At 37.3% G+C, this 20,960-nt stretch overlaps 1 protein-coding gene across 3 annotated transcripts in view; it reads right to left on the minus strand.

Annotated features, from left to right (window-relative positions):
• The window catches only part of KPNA1 (karyopherin subunit alpha 1), a 90,568-nt gene extending 70,761 nt beyond the window's left edge, over positions 1–19,807 (minus strand). Inside the window, exons 1-2 of one of the 3 annotated variants that reach the window (XM_036883352.2) lie at positions 19,620–19,807; positions 12,336–12,391 (exon numbers count right to left, since the gene is read on the minus strand). The gene's annotated coding sequence lies outside the window, so the exon portion shown is untranslated. The remainder of the gene's footprint in view (positions 1–12,335; positions 12,392–19,619) is intronic. The other 2 variants (XM_036883351.2, XM_036883353.2) reach the window with 2 other exon arrangements.
• Positions 19,808–20,960: the final 1,153 nt, after the last annotated feature.

Raw genomic sequence — 20,960 nt, forward strand, 5'->3', positions numbered from 1 at the left:
GTAATAGTGTTCCCTCTTTCATTCCTGAAGTCTAGTCATTTGACTTTTTTTTTCTATGTCAATCTAGCTAAAGATTTGCTCATTTTGTTGACCTCTTCAAAGAACCAGCTTTGGTTTCCTTAATTTTGTTTTTCCACTCTCTAGTTCATTAATTTCTACTCTAATCTTTATTATTTCCTTCCTCCCGCTTATTTTACATTCACTTGGGTCATCTTCCAGTGACTTAAGGTAGAAGAAGGTTAGGTTACTAATTTGAGATTGTTCTTTCTTAATATAAAGGCTTATTGTTACAAGTTTCCCTCTAAGCACTGCTTTATCTATATCCCTTAAGTTTCCTTAGGTAATAAGTTCATTTTTATTTACCTCAAAGTATTTTCCAATTTCCTTTTTTATTTCTTCTTTCACCCAATGGTTATTTAGGAGTGTATTGTTTAATTTACACATATTGGTGAGTTCCCAAAATCTGTCTATCGTTGATTTGTAATTTCTTTCCAATGTTGTCAAAGAACATCCTTTGTATTATTTCAATCCTTCCGAATGTATAAAGGTTTGTTTTATGGCCCAGCATATGATCTATCCTGGAAAATGCCCCACATGGACTTAAAAAGAACGTATATTCTGCTGTTGCTGGTGTGTTCTTTAGATGTCTGCTTGAGTCTGCTGGGTTTATAGTTTTGTTTCTTTGATGATTTTACACCTGTGGTTTCTGTCCACTACTTAAAGTGGATTACTGAAGTCTCCCAAACATTACTGTTGAATTTGTCTAGTTCTCCCTTCATTTATGTTAGTTTTGCTTCCTGTATTTTGAGGGTATTATTAGATACATATATATTTATAACCGTTTTATCTTTCTAGTGGACTGACCCTTTCATCATAAAATATCCCTTATCTCTAGTAACATTTTTTGTTTTAAAGTCCATTTTCTCTTATATTAATAGAGTTCACTCCAGCTCTCCTATAGTTGTTTATATCTTTCTCCATCCTGTACTTTTCAATGTATTTGCATCTTTAAACCTAAAGTATGTCTTTTATAAACTGCATATAGTTAGATTGAGTCTACCAACCTCTGCCTTTTTAGGCAATGGATTGTTTAATAAATTCATATTTAATGTTATTGATACTGTTGGATTTATGGTTTTCATTTTTTGTTTTCTGTTTTTCATGTCTTTTCTGTTATTACTCTTTTGCTGTTTTCTTTTGCATTAAGTATTTTCTAATGAAGCACTTAAATTTCTTTAGTGAGCTTTTCATTGTGTTTTTACCTTTTTTTCCCCTAGTGGTTGCTTAATGGCTTACCGATACCCTAACTCATCAGAATCAGCTTTGGAGTTATACTAGCTTAATTCCAATAAGATATAGAACTGTTATGCTTTACAACTCTATTCTCTTTTCCTCCATTTTATGGTATTGTTGTTATACACATTACATTTATTACTGTTACAAACCCAACAAAAGTTATATTACTTTACCATCTATAGTCATTTCCTTGGCTTAACCTATCTTCGCTTCCACTCACCATCTCTGTGCTATTTTTGGCAGATAAGCTAAAAATACATTACACTGCTATATATTACAGGCCCTAGGATGCACTACATACATATTATTTTACACAGCTGCTTTTTAAATCAATTTTAAGAAAAAAGGAGAAAAATATGTGGTTATAATGCTTTTACTGGTACACTCTGTGTGGATTTGAATTATCATCTGGGGTCATTTGCTTTCAGCCTAAAGAACTTTCTTTAGCATTCTTGCAAGGCAGTCTGCTAGTTAACAAATCTAGTTTTTTTCCTTCTGGGAGAGTCTATTTCACCTCATTTAAAAAAAAAAAAGTTTTGCTGTAAATAAAGGACTTCTGGCTGATAATATCTGTCTGAGTACAGTTGACCATTGAACAATGTGAGGTTTTGGGATGCCTACCTCCGTGCAGTCCATAATTTGCATGTAACTTTTGACTCCCCAAAACCTTAACTACAATAATCTACTGCTGACTGGAAGACTTACTGATAACATAAACAGTTGATTAACATATTTTGTATGGTATATGTATTATATATTGTACTCTTACAAGAAAGCAAGAAAAAGTTTTCAAATTGTCACAAATCTCCAATACACTTACTGGAAAAAAAAATCCACATCTAAGTGTACCCACACAGTTCCACACTGTTCAAGAGTGAACTAAGTGTATATATATTCCACTCTCTGTCCTCTGTTGTTTCTGCTGAGAAGTCAGCTGTTATTTTTATCAAGTTATTATCTTCTTATGAGGATTCCCTTATAAGTAACTGGTAGCTTTTCTCCTGCTACTCTGAAGATTTTCTCCTCTTTAATTGTCAACATTTTTACACTGATGAGTCCATTTGTGGATTTTCTTGTATCAATCCTAACTAAAGTTCTTTGGGTTCCCTAGATGTATAGGTCAGTGTTTTTCAATACATGTGAGAAATTTTCAGCCATTATTTCCTTGAATACTTTTTCTGCTATTCTTTTCTCTCCCCTCTTCTACTGCTACTCATTATGTGTGTTGTGGTGCACTTACTTAATGGTGCCCCACATTTCTCTGAGCCTCTTATAATTTTTTTCTTTCCTTTCCTTGCATTTCTACCAATCTGTTGGCAAGATCACTTTTTCTTCTACTAGTTCAAATCTACTACTGAGCCCCCTAATTCATTTTTCATCAATTATGTTACTTTTCAACTCTATTATAATAATTTCCACTCAGTTCTTCTTTAGAATTTGATCTTTTTTGATAGTCTCTATCTGATATGTTGTCATAATGCCTTCCTTTCTTTAATCAAGGTTTCCTTTGACTCTCTGAACATATTTATAATGGCTACTTCAAAGTCTACCTGTTAAATCCAATATTTGGTCACTCTCACAGGCAGTTTCTGTTGTCTGCTTTATCCCCAGTGTACTAGCCATACTTTTCTAGGTTTTTTGCTTGTCTTTTATTTTTGTTGGAAACTCGACATTTTATATAATACTTTGTGGCAACTCTGGGTACTAATGTTCCCCCCAACCAAGGTTTTCTCTTATTTGCTTATTTCTTTAGTAGTTTGTGAGCCTATTCCCACCCCCACCCCTGCAGCATTAAGCCCCTGATGTTGGTGCTCAGACAGGCGTATCCTATATATGCCCAGTCACCTTCCCATAACAAGTTTGGCAGGGCTCTCTTTCCCTGACCACTCACAGATGCTAATCTCCACTAATTGCCAGCTGATTGCTATACTGTTTTCAACAATGGCCTCCAGCATAAACTGCTCTACAAAGGAATCCAATTCAGGCTCCTTTGAAGGACTAGTTCCAGAGGTCAGTTTTTTACTTTCACTCTGACCCATGAAGGATCCTTCCAGCTGTGGCTTTATCCTAGTTCTGTCCTGCAAACTAACCAGCCTGCAGTTTAGCTGGTATTTTCTCAGGTCTACAAGTTGAGGCAGGTGTTAGTGGGATGCAGGCAGATAGAGTTCGAAGCCCCCATAAGTTTCATGGTCCTGGTAAATTACAATCAGGAGGGACGTAGCGTCAAGGTTTCACAGTAAACAAGAAGCCACAACCTGGACATCTGGAAAACTCAGCCTGAAAAACAAGGGTTTTTTTCTTTTGAATCCAGCTCAACCCTAGCAACAAGCCCCCAATCATGTGAATTTTTCCATAGTTTCCTAGACACTGCAGCTCCAACAGCATCCTCCCAGGAAGCCCGCCTGATTAGCAGGAGCCCTTTTCTTTTCACTTCTCATTAAAAACTTTGCTGGTTGCTCCATACTCGTCCACTGGCTTCATTTTTCATCACCTCCAAGATACGATTCTGGGAAAAACAGCACCTCGGCCATTAACAAAATCTCCCAACTTCCTTCCACCACAATCTCCATCTCCACTGTTCTTAAGAGCACCCTTAGGTTTTAACTTCTCCAGCTCTCTTGCAAGTGAAGTCAGTTCCCTGAGAAAAAGATCAGGTGCTGTTTTATGACCTGCTTCTCCCCCTTGTCCCCAGACAAAATCTCTGAACCAGCTATCTCAAACTGGGAATGTAGACAACAGCACACTTCTCTGAGTAACAGCCCCTTTAGGAGCTGAGTATTTGGTAGGGGTAGGCAGTAGCCTGAGGTGTTCTCAGCTGGTCTCTCCCAATGTGAAACCATCACCTTGCAAGGAGAAAGGTGATCTGTTACCTAATACTCTCAGTAGCTCTGCACCCAAAGCAGAGCCTCTGTTCCACATACAGGGACTCGGCAGAAGAGAGTCCCCAACCTTTCTACTACATTTGCCCAGAACTTAGCCTCCCAGCAGCAGCCAGGGGCAGGTGAGAGATCTTGAGGCCCTGCTCCTCCCAAGAAGAAAACTTCCTCTCCAACTGGAAGCTCTTCAATTACTGTATACCCTAAGACCATACCCAGAGGCTTTATATAGTAGTTTTAACAGCCTTCCACAGTTTTACTAGGAAGTGGGTTCTGTGCTGAGCTCCTAATACTGTCAGGCTGGAAGTCACAAGAACAGCTATTTTTAAGATGATCTTGATGCAAGCCTTGGTTAATAATCATTAATTTATAATGTGTCAAATCACCTATTTTACCTGGCTCTCAATCAACCTATAGGGCAAGAATTATTATTTTCATCCTTTATCAGTAAGGATTCAGGAAACTCAAGACAGGTTAAGTGACTTGGACAGGGTTACATACTTAATACAAGACAGGGCAAGGATATAACCTCTAGATTATAAACCTGGTGCTCTATTGTTATGGACTGAGTTGTACCCCAACCCCCATATTCATATATTAAAGCTATAACTCCCAGTGTGACCATATTTAGATCTAGGGCCTTTAAGGAGGTACGGTTAAATGAAGTCATAAGGGTGACCCTAATTCAAATAAGACTGGTGTCCTTATAAGAGGAGGAAGAGACACCAGAGATATCTTTCTGCCTATCTCTCTCTACATGTGCACAGAGAAAAGGCCATGTAAGGACACAAAGAGGTGGTGGTCATCTGCAAGTCAGGAAGAGAGGCCTCACCAGAAACCAAGCCCCCTGTCACCTTATCTTGGACTTGTAGCCCCCAGAACTGTGAGAAAATGAACTTCTGTTGTTTAAGCCACCCAATCTGTGGCACTTTTTTACGGCAGCCCAAGCAGACTAATACATACGCCCAGTAATTATTCTGTCAGACTGGGCTTTATTACTCTGAAAGGTGGGTGCAATACAGATGAGACTTTGCAAATAATTCTGAAGGAATCATATTTAACAGTGCTGAGAAATAATAGAGGGAAAAGAAGTATGCGGCATGTTGGCTCTGAAATGCCACAATATAGCATAATAGCAGTGCTGCAATCATGATCCAAATTCAAGAATCAAAAATCTTAGGTCAAAGGAAAGAAAAAGCCTTTAACAGGGCAAGACCTGGATACAGTTTAGTAAGACCAAAAACCAATTTGATTTAATTGGAAGCCTGTATTCAACATGGAGCTGAAGGACCAATCATTAAGGAAAGGCACTGTTGGGAACACAAGTACACATATACAGAGAGAAAGAATAAATGATAAAACAAATGGAGTAAAAGATAAAATGAACAGTTGGGGAAGTGGATGAAGGGTAAACAGGTAATCTTTGTACAGTCCTTGAAACTTCTGTAAGGTTGAAATTACTTCAAATAATTTTTTTAATTTAAGAAAAATTCCTTTTCTTAAAATGACTTAAGAAGCAAGTCCAAAGAAGGTCTGGCCTTGAAGCCCTGTTTCCAAATAAAGTTCTTAGCACAATGCTGTAGGGAAAGCAGTAAACTTTTATGAATCTTGGTATCCTCATTTACACAGTGGAGATGATAACCTTAAGAGGTGAAGAGAACATATGAAGGCATACCTCCCTGTCTGGCCCGTATCCACAGCTAAGTCTTAGTATTTGTATAATGAAGAAATGCCTATAAATAGTTCTGAAAGGGTTCAGAATAAGGCCTTTTCCAACTAAAGTTATCAGCAATGGCTTCATAAAGATGGTGTTTCAGCTAGATTAAGAAGGACAGATAGGATTTTAGCAGTTGAGGCTGGAAGAGAAACACCCACAAAACAGAGAGATGAGTACAAAATAAAGGAACAGACATTACAAAGAACAACTGATGAGGAACAGCAATAAGGCCCATTTGATCAAAGTCACTGTTCTTCAAAAGGAATAGGCAGATGTGAGAAATGCCAGGGCCTCTTGGCTTTATTTTTCTTTCATACATTTTTGTTATATTCTGGTATCCAAGAAGTTACAAATGACTCCAACACTCAAACTAAAAATTTCTACCATCTATACAGTGCAACTTGTGCCCCTGAAATAGTCTTCCCTATGAAAAGGAAAACAATTTCAAAAATAATATAAATAACATGGAAGTGTATAAACAGAAAAATGACATGTGCCTCCCCTGGTTTTTAAAGGTAACTACCATAAAGTTATCTATATACTTTAAAAAAATTGGTTATACAAGTATACACATATCCTTTTGGTTTTTCTCATACACTGATAATTATACACATAGGTCTACACTTAGCTTCAATTTTGGACAACTTTCTATATCAACACCTATTCAGTTAATTCATTTTTTAACTAATATAGTAATTAATTTTTGTACCATAACAAGACCCCACACATCACTGATAATCAGGCTTGTCTCCAATTTCGATCACAAAAAATGCTGTAATTAATATTTTCATGTATTTGCACATATTTTGCAATTATATCTATAAGTGAATTCTAAACAGTGGAACCTAAAGGTCAAAGTACATACACTTAAAATTCTGTTACTGTCAAACTATCCCCTAAGTGTACCAGATTCCCACCACTATGACTAACCCATGACTCAAACTTTTCCATATCTGACAATACATGTGAAAAAAAATGCTTCTCATGATACAACTAAGATGGTATTTGCTTTTTTCACTTTGTTGTAATTTTTCACAGGCTTTGTGACATGATGGCATCATCACTTCTTAGACACCTAAAGGAATGTGCACTGTGTACTCCTGTGTTTTAAAAATTGGTTTTAATTCCTAATACAGTAAATATTAACAGGTACAAAACAATAACATAAACGTAAGTTATTTGGGATCCTAAATAAGTTAAGAATGGAAAGAAGTTCTGAGGCCAAAAAATTTGAGAACCCTTGGTCCAGGTAATCTTTTCTTTGCTGTTAAGAAAAAAAGTCCTTTGATATTCAGATAGCATTCAATGCCCATATTAAAGAAACTTAACATCTTTACAATATTGAGTCTTCTTAGTCAAGAATTAAATGTTTCCATTTATCTTCTGTGTCACAATAAATGTGAAATCCCCTTACATCATATTCTAATTGACTTATTCTTACACATATGAAAATTACTTATTACCATATATTAAAGCCAACCAGTGAATTAAATCAGCTACTAAACTGTTTGATACTTAAAGGTGACATTCTTATCATCTAATTATCTCTAGAAAAAAATAATCTTTGGCTCCTCCATTCTGTTTGTATGCCATTTCACCTCCCATCTTAAAATATTAGCTAGTACTTCCCAAACATCAAGCAGTAAGTTAGAGTTGGCATTTTTATCTCATTTCTAATTTCGGTCTATGTCTAGTGTTTTACCACTAAGCATGATACTGGATTTTTTTTAAAGTCAGGTTTATTGAGGTAAAATTTACATATAGTAAAATTTACCATTTAAGTAAATACCATAATTAATATAGAAAAGATTTTCTTTACTACAGAAAGTTATGTCAGGTCCCTTTCTGGTAAATCCACTCCCCTCCAAACCCAGACAATTACTGACATTTTCTGTCCCAATAGTTTTGCATTTTCAGAAGTCAAATACATAGAACTACAGTATGTAGCCTCCTGAGTGTGACTTCTCTATTAACTAATTTGACATTCATCCATGTTGTTGCATCTATCAGTAATTCATTCCTTTTATTGCTGAATTGTATTCCACTGTATTCCACAACTTACCTATTCACCAGATGATAGACATTTGGGTTATTTGCCAGTTTTAGTGATTATGAATAAGCCACTATAAACATTCACATACAGTTTCTGTGTGGATGAATGCCTTCATCTTTCTTGGGTAGACACCTAGAAGTGAGACTGCTGGGTCATATAGTAAGTATATGTTTAACTTTATAAGGAACAAACTGTTTCCTAAAGTGGATGTAACCATCATATATTCCTACCAGTTGTGTTGCAGTATTGTGCAGATACCCATCTATACCTATTCCACTAAATTTTTTTTTTTATTCTTAGGTATCATTGATACAATCTTCTGGAGGTTTCACATGAGCAACACTGTAGGTGTGGTTACTACATTCACTCATATTATCAAGTCCCCCACACACACCGCAGTCACTGTCCATCAGTGTAGTAAGAAGCTACAGAGTCACTACTTCTCTGTGCTATGTTGCCTTCCCAGTGACCCACATACATTATGTGTTAATCATAATGCCCTTTAATCCCCTGCTCCCTCCCTCCCTCCCCTCTTCCCTTTGGTAATCTCTTCTTGGAGTCTGTGAGTCTACTGCTGTTTTGTTCTTCAGTTTTGTTTTGTTGTTACACTCCACAAATGAGTGAAATCATTTGGTATTTGTCTTTCTCCGCCTGGCTTATTTCACTGAGCGTAATACCCTCTAGCTCCATCCATGTTGTTGCAAATGGTAGGATTTGTTTTCTTCTTATGGATGAATAATATTTTATTGTGTATATATACCACATCTTCTTTATCCATTCATCTACTAATGGACACTTAGGTTGCTTCCATCTCTTGGCTACTGTAAACAGTGTTGTGAAAAACATAGGGGTGCATATATCGTTTTGAATCTGGGATCTTGTTTTCTTCAGGTAAATTCCTAGGAGTAGAATTCCTGGGTCAAATGGTATTTCTATTTTTAGTTTTTGAGGAACCTCCATTATTGCTTTTCACAATGGTTGAACTAGTTTACATTCCCACCAGCAGTTTAGGAGGGTTCCCCTTTCTCCACATCCTCGCCAGCATTTGTTACTCCTAGTCTTTTCTATGTTGGCCATCCTAACTGGTGTGAGGTGGTATCTCATTGTGGTTTTAATTTGCATTTCCCTGATAATTAGTGATGTGGAGCATCTCATTATGTGCCTGTTAGCCATATGAATTTCTTCTTTGGAGAGGTGTCTGTTCAGATCATCCACCCATTTTTTAATCGGGTTATTTGTTTTTTGGGTGTTGAGGCATCTGAGTTCTTTATATATTGTAGATGTTAACCCCTTGTCAGATGTCATTTATGAATATATTCTCCCATACTGTAGAATGCCTTTTTGTTCTACTGATGGTATGTCCTTTGCTGTACAGAAGCTTTTTAGTTTGATGTAGTCCCATTTGTTCATTTTTGTTTTTGTTTCCATTGCCCGAGAAGATGCGTTCAGGAAAAAGTTGCTCATGTTCATATTCAAGTGATTTTTTGCCTATGTTTTCTTCTAAGAGTTTTATGGTTTCATGACTTACATTCAGGTCTTTGATTCATTTCAAGTTTACTTTTGTGTATGGGGTTAGACAATAAACCCCATTTCATTCTCTTACATGTAGCTGTTCAGTTTTGCCAACACCAGTTGCTGAAGAGGCTGTCATTTTCCCATTATATATTCACGGCTCCTTCATCATACATTAATTAACCATATATGCTTGGGTTTATATCAGGGCTCTCTATTCTGTTCCATTGATCTGTGAGTTTGTTCTTGTGCCAGTACCAAATTGTCTTGATTACTATGGCTATGGAGTAGAGTCTGAAGTTGGGAAGCATAATCCCCCCAGCTTTATTCTCCCTTCTCAGGATTGCTTTGGCTATTTGGGGTATTTTGTGGTTCCATATGAATTTTAGAACTTCTACTTTAGAATTTTGTTCTTCTACTAAAATTTTTAAAACCTGACGTGTGTTGAATTCTATCAAATGCCTTTTTGGCAGTTATTAAAATGTTCGTTGTTTATCTCTTTTTCCTATTAAATATGAATGACAGACTTCTTAATAATGAATGATTCTTGATTCTAGGAACAAACACACCTGGTCATGGCTATCATTCTTTTAAATTCCATCTGTTAATGTTAAAAATTTTTACACTTGTATCCATAAATGAGATTATTTAGTGTATCTTCCTCCTCTTCTCTTTGTGAGTGACAAGGGTATTTTGTTTTTCACAGAGAGATTTTCAAAAAACATGTGGGTATGCTTTCAATTTATATGAATTCATACTGGAAGAGGCAAAACTATAGAGACAATTAAAAGATCAGTGGTTGCCAGGGATTTGAGGAGTAGAGGGATGTATAGCAGAGCACAGAGGATTTTTAGGGCAGTGAAACTATTCTGTATGGTATTAAAATGGTTCATACATGTTATTATACATTTTTCAAAACCCACAGTACACACCCAGAATGAGCCCTAATGTAAACTATGGACTTTTGGGTGACAATGATGTGTCAGTGTTGGTTTACTTATAACAACCGTACCACTCTGATGCAAATGTTGATGGTTGGGGAGATTGGCGGAGGGCTTTCCATTCAATTCAGCTGTGAACCTAAAACTGCTCTAAAAAATAAAGTCTATATTCAAAAAAAAAAATCTTAAAAAGATTTCTTCAGCATTCATAAATGAGATTGGGTGGTTTCCCTCTTTGTGGGGGAAAGAGGAAATTATATTTGTCACACATGGAAGAGCTTTTTGAAGAACAGCTGCCTCAACTGTCCTACAAAGAACTTGATTACAATAGGTCTAAGGCATATACAAACTCTCTAGTGTTCTGTTTTATCTCTTAAAGATTCCCAAATGACTTATGATATGCATCTGCAATTGCAGATCACTATAGTGGAACAAAAGTTTTGTTGTAAAATAATGCAAAATTACAAATGAAATGTAGGCTTAAGATAAACTAAAGAGAGTTTTGATAACAAAGAAATGAAGTAAAATCTATAAGGTTTATGAGAGGAACAACAAAACAATAGTATGAGAAAATTATATTTATCCTAAGCAAATATGTTTAGGATACTATCACCTAGCAATTTAAAAACTTAATTATCAATAATTTTTCAAAGTACCCTCCCAGGAAGCAGAAGACTTTAAAATTAAAGCCATTATGCCTTATTTTTCTCTCGTCTTCTAGAGTAAGGCAAAAAAGCAATGAACTTAAAAACAAGATGCAAACTGGTGGTGAAATAGAAATGCAATCTGCTCTTGCAAAATAAGATCTTCTATTATCTCCTTTATATCCATGTAGTTAAGTATCAAATTTTGCTTATTATTCCATCCAAAGTTTTGGTTTTATCTATTCCTATCTATCCTCACTGCCACCAGTCTGGTCCAGGTCCTTGTCATCCTATAGATAACTGCAACAGCTCTAACCCACCCTTCCTCAACCTCAGATTCTCTGTTCTTCAACTCATCCTTCACACAGCTCTCAGATTAACCTCAACACCTTTTTCACTGTATTACCTAAGGACCCAGAATGAATCTTTAGCACTTAGATCAGATCTTAACAACTTTGTCCTACAAGATCCCTTGGCCTTGATTCATTCAATACTCTCTCCATTCTCCACCAATCTATACCCAACAAACTGAGTATAGATCTTTTTATATTTTTATTATACTGAAGACAGTATATATTCAGTGTGCTGAGTCAATCCACCCAGTCAGTAAATCCCAAACACGAGCTAAACATTCAGTATTTAACATTCACAATATTCTTTGTGCAACACCATAAAATGCTAATACATTCAATTCCATCATATAAAGTAAAGTAAGCACAATTTTATTAGAAAACATGACATGCATTTGGTATTAAAAAACCAAAACTGCAAGAAAGCATGACAAAATGAGCAAGTTATATAGTTAAAATCTAAAAATGAATTTAGGTCATCTGTAAAAATTAAGTATCAGTGGTGATCAACTTCTAGTTAAGTGGTAGCAGGCCCTTTTAAAAGATTTTAATAAAAATCAGAGTAGAAAAATAAAATGGAAAATATCCTACCCATTTTCTTCTTGTAAAATAATTAAAGTACCTTTATTTTAGTGACAACATTCTAGCTATTCAATGGGGGCAAAATTTGAAAAACCCTGACATAAGCCACCCCTATGACAAATCAATGCTGCAGATATGATTCACAAGTGCCCATCTCTGGTTACATCTTATAGATCTAACCCCATTAATCTAACAGAAACCTCTATTTTCTCTCATGCCCCAACATCAGACTTTCTTCCACTGAGATGTAACTATAACCTCGACCTTCAATTCTGACCTCACCTTCTAGTACCTTTGGGTTACCAATTTGCTAGGCTCCCCAAAGACCCTGTCAATATCCAAACATTTAAGGGAAAATATTTACCAAGGGTTTTAGGAATCCACACCCTAGGATGCAGTAATTCCACTTTTGGAACTCATCTAAAAGAAATAAAATCAATAAAAAAGAAAAAAATTAAATCAGCAGTATGTATAAAAATGTTCACTAGCATGTAACTGATTAAATGAAAAACTGTAAAAGCAAAAATTCCAAAATGAGGGCTTAGGTATGGGAAATGAACATAATACACTGAGAAATGAGAAAAACAGGACACTAACATATGAAAAATCTGGGTACTGGGAACAAAAACCCAACTTATATTTTCTCCATACTTTTTAAATTTTCATAAATTAGAATACAAAAACTTTGAGTGGACATATTTTTCCTTAGCTTCCAATTTTCTACACTAAGCAATATACAAATTACATAGTAAGAAAAGCTTTCAAAAAGTAGAGCTGAAAGCGTATGTTCACTACAAATGAAGCTTCCTACCCTATCTACAACACTGAATCTATTTTTGGCTAGAATTTTATCAACTCAACAAGCTGTTATTTCATCAAAGTTCTGATTGTATACTTTAGGTTTTTATGAAAGAGCAAGACTATGTCTTCCCTTATAGTTGATGTTTTTTAATATATAAATATCTTCCCCAAAATTGGCATAAACGGTTCCATAATGGTTAAAAAAATGCAAACTTGTCTTTATCTGACTCACAGTCATTACTGAATTTAATAATTTCTGTAATATATCTATTACATGTACACTTATAAGGGTTTTAATATTTCAAATTAAGAATTAGCACATACAGGATGTACCTTTCTTCCCAAATTATATTAAATACTCAAAACTCAGAAATTTAATTTTAATCTTCAACACTAAGCATAGTACTGAACATACAGCAGTTGCTCAAATGCTATGGAAAGACTGAACAGACCAGAAAATAAAGACTTTATATAAAAAAATAAAATGGTGGATTTAGTAGATTAATCCATCCTAAAATTATAAATTTTTTTAAACGAATGAACCAGAAAATAGATCAGGAGAGAATCACAGATGATAGATGAGAAGTCAAAACCTTTTTAGAAGCTGTAAACACAGTCAAATGGTATTTTACTAGCAAAGTGGAGAACTCTAAAGCCTAAGTACCTGCAAAGAAGCTGACTCACACTGCCCACAAACAGGAGTCTTCACAGACCCAGAAGCTCCCCAGGCATTTCTGAAGAATGGGATTCAAAACTGTAAAGTTAGCTGAAAGTGTACAAAACAACCATTACACCCAGATTTCCTCACCCATTGTGCACAGCCAGGCAATCATCCCTCCTCAACCCCTACAGATGTTGAGAGGATCACTCTTCAGTAACTAAATTAGAGGGGCTCTAAAGTGGGGACTCCAGTACAGGAGAGAGTGGAGTGAGATGCTATATAAAAAAACAGGATTACATGAACACAATTAACAGGTGAGAACCCCAGCTCTTTTCCTGAGATGAGTTTTCAAAACATAGCAGCCAGGTATATATCCTCCAGGCCAGAGATTGGAAGCGCTCTTTTTCAAGAAAGCTGACCAGGCCAAGAGAAAAGATGAGTGTCCCCTCTGCCCATAAATGGCCGCCCATTACCCTGTTCATCCTTTAACAAGCCACACTTATACAGCTTCCAATTTGGGTTTTTAGCACTTCATTCTTAAATGCGAATGTACAGCCATAATGTTACCAACATCTAGAAAAGCCTCAATAGAGAACAGACAGTAATGGAAACAAAAGGAATTTGAAAGAAAGATAGCAATGAGGGGAACAAAATTAAACTAAAACAAAACTAAACTATTATTAATATCCTCAGAAGGATTATAGTATCTATGAAACAATATAAAGATACTACATTTTACGTATAGCTAGAAATTAAAAATTCAATAGAAGGCTTGGAAGTAACACTGAGAAAATCTCTCATGAAACAGAAAAGACTAAGTGATAAAAAATAGGGAAAAGAAAATTAAAAGAACAACCAGAGTTCCAATACCCAAATAATACAAATTCCAAGAAAACAAAAAACTGGTAAGGAAGAGATTATCAAAGAAACAATGGATACTTCACACTATCCACTCATGAAAGACACCATGTGACAAAATTAACATAATTAGAGAAGATACTTTCCCAGTCTAAAATCAACAGACCATTTCAAATATAGCCTCCACCAGGAACTTCTACAAAACAGAAAGGAAGAAAGGAAAAACCAAAGAAAAGCTAGACAAATAACAAAATAGATAATTATCAAAAGGGAAAACCTGAATGGATCCAAAATATTCTCAAACTCATCAGTAATCAGAGAATGTAAATTGAAACAATCAGATACCACTTCATATCTATCAGACTGGGAAAAACTGGTGGGAAAAAACAAAGTACCAGCAAAGATATGGGCAAATGAGAACCCTCCTGCACTGCTAGTAGGCACATAAACTAGCTCTCCTATTCTATGACCCAGGAACACCACTCCTGGGTACATATCCCAGAGAACTTGTCACACAGGTCCATAAAGATGTACAAGTAAGAAGAGTATATTTACCATAGTGTATTTGTGATACCAGCAAAGCAACTCAGGTATCAGTCATTACATACATACATACACACCCCACTAAATATTACATATTGGCTCACCTATAATAAAAGAATGTATCAACCACAGTGCTGTGGGTGCCTCTGCTGGAAAGGGTAATGGAAGCAGGGCTCAGAAATGAAAATTTTAGACAACCTTGTATGGTCTGACAATAGTGTGTCAAGAACTTAGAAGCATAACTAAGTCAAGCTTTTTTACCTAAAGTCCAAAAAATAGTAACAGTAATAATAGAAGAAATTTCCCAGAACTAAAGGACATGAATTTCCAGCTTGTAAGTGTTCGCAGAGCACTTTTTGTAAATGGAAAAAAGTCACATATAGGCACATAATAATGGAATTTTAGGGGTTAATAATAATATCCTAAAAGCTTCTAGAGATTAGAAGACAGACAGCAGGAGATCATATATAAATGAAGAATCAGAATGGGCCTTGGACTTCAACAGCAATACTGGAATACAGAAAAAGAGTTACGACTTCCAAGTTGTTTAAGCCCAGAATTTTATATACAGCCTAATTATTGATGAATGTTAAGGAAGAATAAATTTTTTTTTTCCCAATCATGAGAGATCTCAGACAGTTTTTACTTCCCAGATACCCTTTCTCAGGAAGTTAAGTAAATCTGGGCAAAGGACCCCAATACAGAAGAGGGGCAAAGAGAATTGTAAGGATAACATAAAGAGGAATTCCAGTAGAACAGCTGTGAAATAGGCCTAGAAAGAAACCAGCAGCACCAAAGAGAGAGCTCCAAGACAGCTGTCTCAGGAAATGAAAGGGAAAAATATTAACTCCTGGAAAAACAAAAACTGGTTAAGAGAAGAAATGTTATCATACTACATGGTTCAGCTGTAATTATTACATAGTTATAATATTGTAAGCACATTAAATATTGATTTAATAAATATCTATGACAACTATAATGAGAGGATGGGAGAGGCAGTATGCATATGTGGAGGAAAGTCAATAGATAATGTCTAAAATTGTTCTATCAAGAAATAGCAATAGGAGCAAGTTACACTTACCTTTGAACAACACAGGTTTGGACTGTTTGGGCCCATCTATGTGCAGATTTTTTTCAGTAAGTATACTGAAAACATTTTTGGAGATTTGCAACAATTTGAAGAAACTCTTCTTTCCTCTGGCTTACTTTAAGAATATAGTATATAATACATACACAAAATATGCATTAATTGACTGTATTATCATTAAGGCTTCCAGTCAACAATAGGCTATTTACAGTAAAGTTTTTGGGGAGTCAACAGTTATACAGGAATTTTCAATTGGGAGGTGTTGGGGTTAGTGAACCTAACCCAGGCTTTGTTCAAGGGCCAGCTGTGTTTATTATAAGTATATAAGAGTAAACACCTAGAAGAAAGAAAATGGTAGTCTCTATAAAGTGCAGAGGCTGGGACAGGAGACAGCTGTTTTCCAGATATTATTCTAATTTAAAAATTGTATTTTTTTAATGGCAATAAAGAACCTGAATAGCCTTTCAGCTTTTAGTAAATTAGATCTTCACAGCAGCATTTAATACATCTAGTTTTTTCTGCTGCAGAGACTGAACTGCAAACTAAAACAAAATCAAGCTTTAGTGATTAATGTGAACACAGCACCAACAGCCATGTTCAAATCCCAGCTCTACCACTTACTATATAAAGTAGCCCAAATTACCTATCCACCCTGTATACATAAACCACCCCCTCAAAGCGGTTTTGCAAGGACAATTAAGTGAAAGTACCTGAAGTAGTGCTTGACCCATCAATAGATGTTAGTAACCTTCTGCTCTCTTCCTGCTGCCTAACTATAAATTCCCATTCTGACCCCACACTGCCTTGTTGAAGAGTAGAGACTCATGAACACTCAGCACATACCCCTCCGCATGCTGAATCAATCATGATGAGTAAGCAGACTTATCTTTGCATACATACGAAGGACAGCATTATTCTTGTTATGTGACGATCATCCCCATTATCCACATTCTGGATTACTGCCTGCTTTCAAGATCTGTCCCCATTAGTCTACTACACTAAGTCAGAACCAATTTATCATTTATGTCTGTTTTGTATAGTAGTAACATTTTTAAAAACAAACAAACCAAAAAAACCCTGTACATTCCATAAGTCTTCATCGCTGTTGTTTTCTAATGCAAACCTCATCTGGCCTCCCTGTTGACCTGGGGCCACCTCCTGCTTACTGCAGCAAGAATAGAGTGAAATCAGCCCAAATCACCTAATTGAATTACCATTTCCAATTTTTTCTTCCGTTATTATGGCAGAAGTCATAATGCCTGCAAAGTACAGATTTTAAAACAGAAAGAGTAATAGGGAAATATCTTTCTCACTAGGTCAGTCATCTTTACTTGCATGGCCAAAAGTTTTGATTTATTAAAAGTCTTCATACATACTTCTAAAAACTGACAGACTTAAAAACACAAACATCATAAATTATCAAGACTTTACCATTAATTCAAACACCAGAGATAAAAAGAGTAAGATATAAACTACTCTCAAATGAAAGGGGAAAGGTAAAATCAAAATCAAGAGCAAGAGAGAACAAAGGAAATAGTCCAGGAGACAATTGAGAGCGATTCCAGACAATCTGATATAATTTATAACACAGTTGAGGCTAAGGAAAATTATAAAAATTGGACAAAGCCCTGAGCCACCTGACAGTCAACGTGTAAAGAGAAACAGGATGGCTTACAAAACATAAATGACTTTTAAGAGCAGTTTGTTTATAAAAAAAGAAAAAGGCATTATCATTGGGGTCTTAAAAAGAATTTGCCTCTAGCATCTCTATAAGGATCAATAAATTATAAACAATGTCTCAGAGAGTAATGAAGATCTGTTCCTATGTTGCCTGCTTTTATGTACTAATTCCTAGATAAAATTCAAGGTGCCTAATATTAAATCACGGTTCTGTAAAGAAACTTTTATGAGGGCCTAACATAGAATAACACAAGTATACTGACTTCAGATGAGGCATTTATTTCTGTCATTCAGTTTAGTCTAGGATATTATAAACACGGGCTTTGTTTCCCTAAACTGTAAACCCCTCAAGGTTTCTGTGGCCTGATTCCATTTGAACTTCCTTTGTTATTTAGTAGAGTACTTTACAGTTTCTGCTCAATTATAATGAGTGATAAAATGTCATGTAGTCAATATTAATATTATTTGTTAGTCTTCCCCTTTACACTATAAAGTCCAGAAAGACATGAAATCAAAACAGTGTCTTGATCATGTCAATACCCTCAGTCTCTGGGCACATGATTACTCGTTGAGTATTCACTGAAGGAATGATTAAAGAAAGAAACCATAACCATTAAGTATGAAAGGAGAGGAGAAATAATTCTTAAAATGGCAGGGATTGTTCTAAGGCTGGTTTCAAAAAGAGTTGGATGACCTTAGGGAAGTTACTTAAAAAGCTTTCATTGGTAGAATAGAAAAAATGTACATGTACTTCAGTTACTGTTAGCATTAGATGTTTTAACATAATGTGTTTAGCATGGTACCTGGAAAAGCAGCTCAATAATTAACTCCTTTACTCTTCCGTGTCCTCTATCTTAAAAGGTACTACACATAAAACAGTGCCTTCTAAGAATAAACCACTCAGTAAAAATACAACAAAGTTCATCATCACTTCCCTTTGAAAAGTTAAAATTTCATCTCTCCAATCTTTAAAATACAGTGGGGATAATAACTTGATTATTTTCAAAATATTACAAATACAGGAACAAGTTACGGGAAATGGCAATGCCAAGACTGAGCCTTAAAGCAAGCAACAAGAAGGGGGAAATCACTTTCTCGTCAACTGCTAAGAAACAGTTTGAAGGAACTCTCTATTAAAGGAAAATGGGATTGAGAAACTAAAGAATTTATTAGTATGTTTCAGAAAAAATGCTTAAAATGTTATTCTTTAAAAACCCTTAAAAATCAATTATTTTGAAATGTTTCGGTTAAAAGTGGGACACTGAATACTTCCACTCAAACCTAAAAACATCCCTTATAACAACTTCCCTGACCCCAGTCATCCCTCGGTTTACCCCTCCCATTTTAAGCTAATACTTCACTGTTTCCCTCACATCACCACTTACACACGCTCTGTGCAAAGTTGTCATTCCTATAATTACCACGCCCGTCAGCCGCTTCAGGCCCTTGTTGTTATGACATCTGTAAACTGCAGTCGCCCGTCTCCACCCCCGCCGCCTCCCGCCAGGCCACCGGCTCCAGCTCGGGCCGCAACCTGCGAATTCCCGAGACAGTCCCTCCCCGCCTCGGCCAGGATTTTTACACGCCCCCCACCCTCCGCAAGCCCTCTCCCGCCTCAGCCGCGGCGCTCGCGCTGCCCACCCCCGCCCCCCGCCCGCTCGCCCCGAGCCGCCGCGCAGGCTCGGCGCCCGTCTCCTCTCCGCCCCGCTGCCTCGGCGCCCCGCAGTCCCCGGCGCTGCCTCCAGCCCCGCCGCCGCCGCCCCGCCCCGCCTCTACCGGCGTTCCCGAGGGCGATCACACCAGCGCTCCCCGCCCCCACTCCCCGCCGCCCGCGCGGCCGCTAGGACAGCCGGGCCCGACACACGGTTGCGCCGCAAGCGCCCGGGCCCAGGAACGCGAGCTCGAGCACAGGCGCCCACCCTCACCCCGGGCCTCTCCGGGGTCCCGCGGAGGACTACCGGATCTGCCGGCGGGAGGGGGAGGGGCCGGGGCCGAGGCCGCGCAGCCCCCGCACTCACCAGGCTCCAGGCAACCGCCCCCGGAGCCAACGCTGGGGCCACTTGCTTGCTCGCCCGCCCGCCGAGCCTTTCCCCGCACACAATCTCGAAGAGTCGGCCCGCGCGCCCGCGGTGCTCACCAGGCCTCGCTTTCGCCGCCGCGCACCCAGCAGCGAGACCCAGCTCAGCGGGCTCTCTCTGTGCGCCTGCGCGTGGGGGTCGGCCCGCGCGCCTGCGCACGCGCCTCCACCGCCCTGCTGCAGAGGCTGCCGGGAGACGTAGTCTTATAGCTGTCTTTCCCTGTGAGCTCTGGCCGGCTGCGAACGAGCAGAGTTGAGGTTCGGAAGATCGCTGAAGAACAGGTTCGCTGTCATTGGCAAAGGTCAAAAAATCGTGGTGGAGTGACCATCAGACTGTACTTCTTAGGCTGAACTACAAAGTTATGTCCACAAACCAGTCTTCGAATCTCTTCCAGGGCGGATGGATCCTCGCCTAACCTCTGCGTATACGTAGCGTCTAACATGGTTGGTACGTTTATTGAATGAATGATGGAATGAATGAAGACTAACGGAGTATTACAAAAGAGTTAAAAGTCAGCACCTCAGGTCTAAAGCATTCACAGGCAGCACGTTTGAGGAGCTTCTGGGTAGTCGTTTTTCTAGTTCTCTCCCATCCCCTTTGCCTGATAATATATGAGGAGTATCAAAAATCATTAAGAAATTAAGTAAAACATAAATACTTGTTTTACTCTCAATAGGTGCTCTAAAACAAACATTTTGGGTGAATAACTGTTACTGTTAAATTTGATGGAATTCTTCTGGGAGAATTCTTTTTTTTTTTTTGTAGATAATTATTTTGTATTAAAGGGTAGTTGACACACAGTATTACATTACATTAGTTTCAGGTGTACAACACAGTGATTCAACCTTTACATACATGATAATTCTAGGTACCAGCTATCACCATACCAAGTTGTTACCATACTTTGACTATATTCCTTATGCTATACATTATATCCTGGTTACTTATTTATTTTACAATTGGAAGTGTGTACTTTTTTTTGTTGTTGTTGTTGTGAGGGCATCTCTCATATTTATTGATCAAATGGTTGTTAACAACAATAAAATTCTGTATAGGGGACTCAATGCACAATCATTAATCCACCCCAAGCCTAATTCTCGTCAGTCTCCAATCTTCTGAACCATAACGAACAAGTTCTTACATGGACAACAAATTCTTACATATTGAATAAGTTACATGGTGAGCAGTACAAGGGCACTCATCACAGAAACTTTTGGTTTTGCTCATGCATTATGAACTATAAACAGTCAGTTCAAATATGAATACTCATTTGATTTTTAT

Source organism: Manis pentadactyla, chromosome 1 (assembly GCF_030020395.1).
Source record: "Manis pentadactyla isolate mManPen7 chromosome 1, mManPen7.hap1, whole genome shotgun sequence".
NCBI classification, from domain to species: Eukaryota; Metazoa; Chordata; class Mammalia; order Pholidota; family Manidae; genus Manis; species Manis pentadactyla.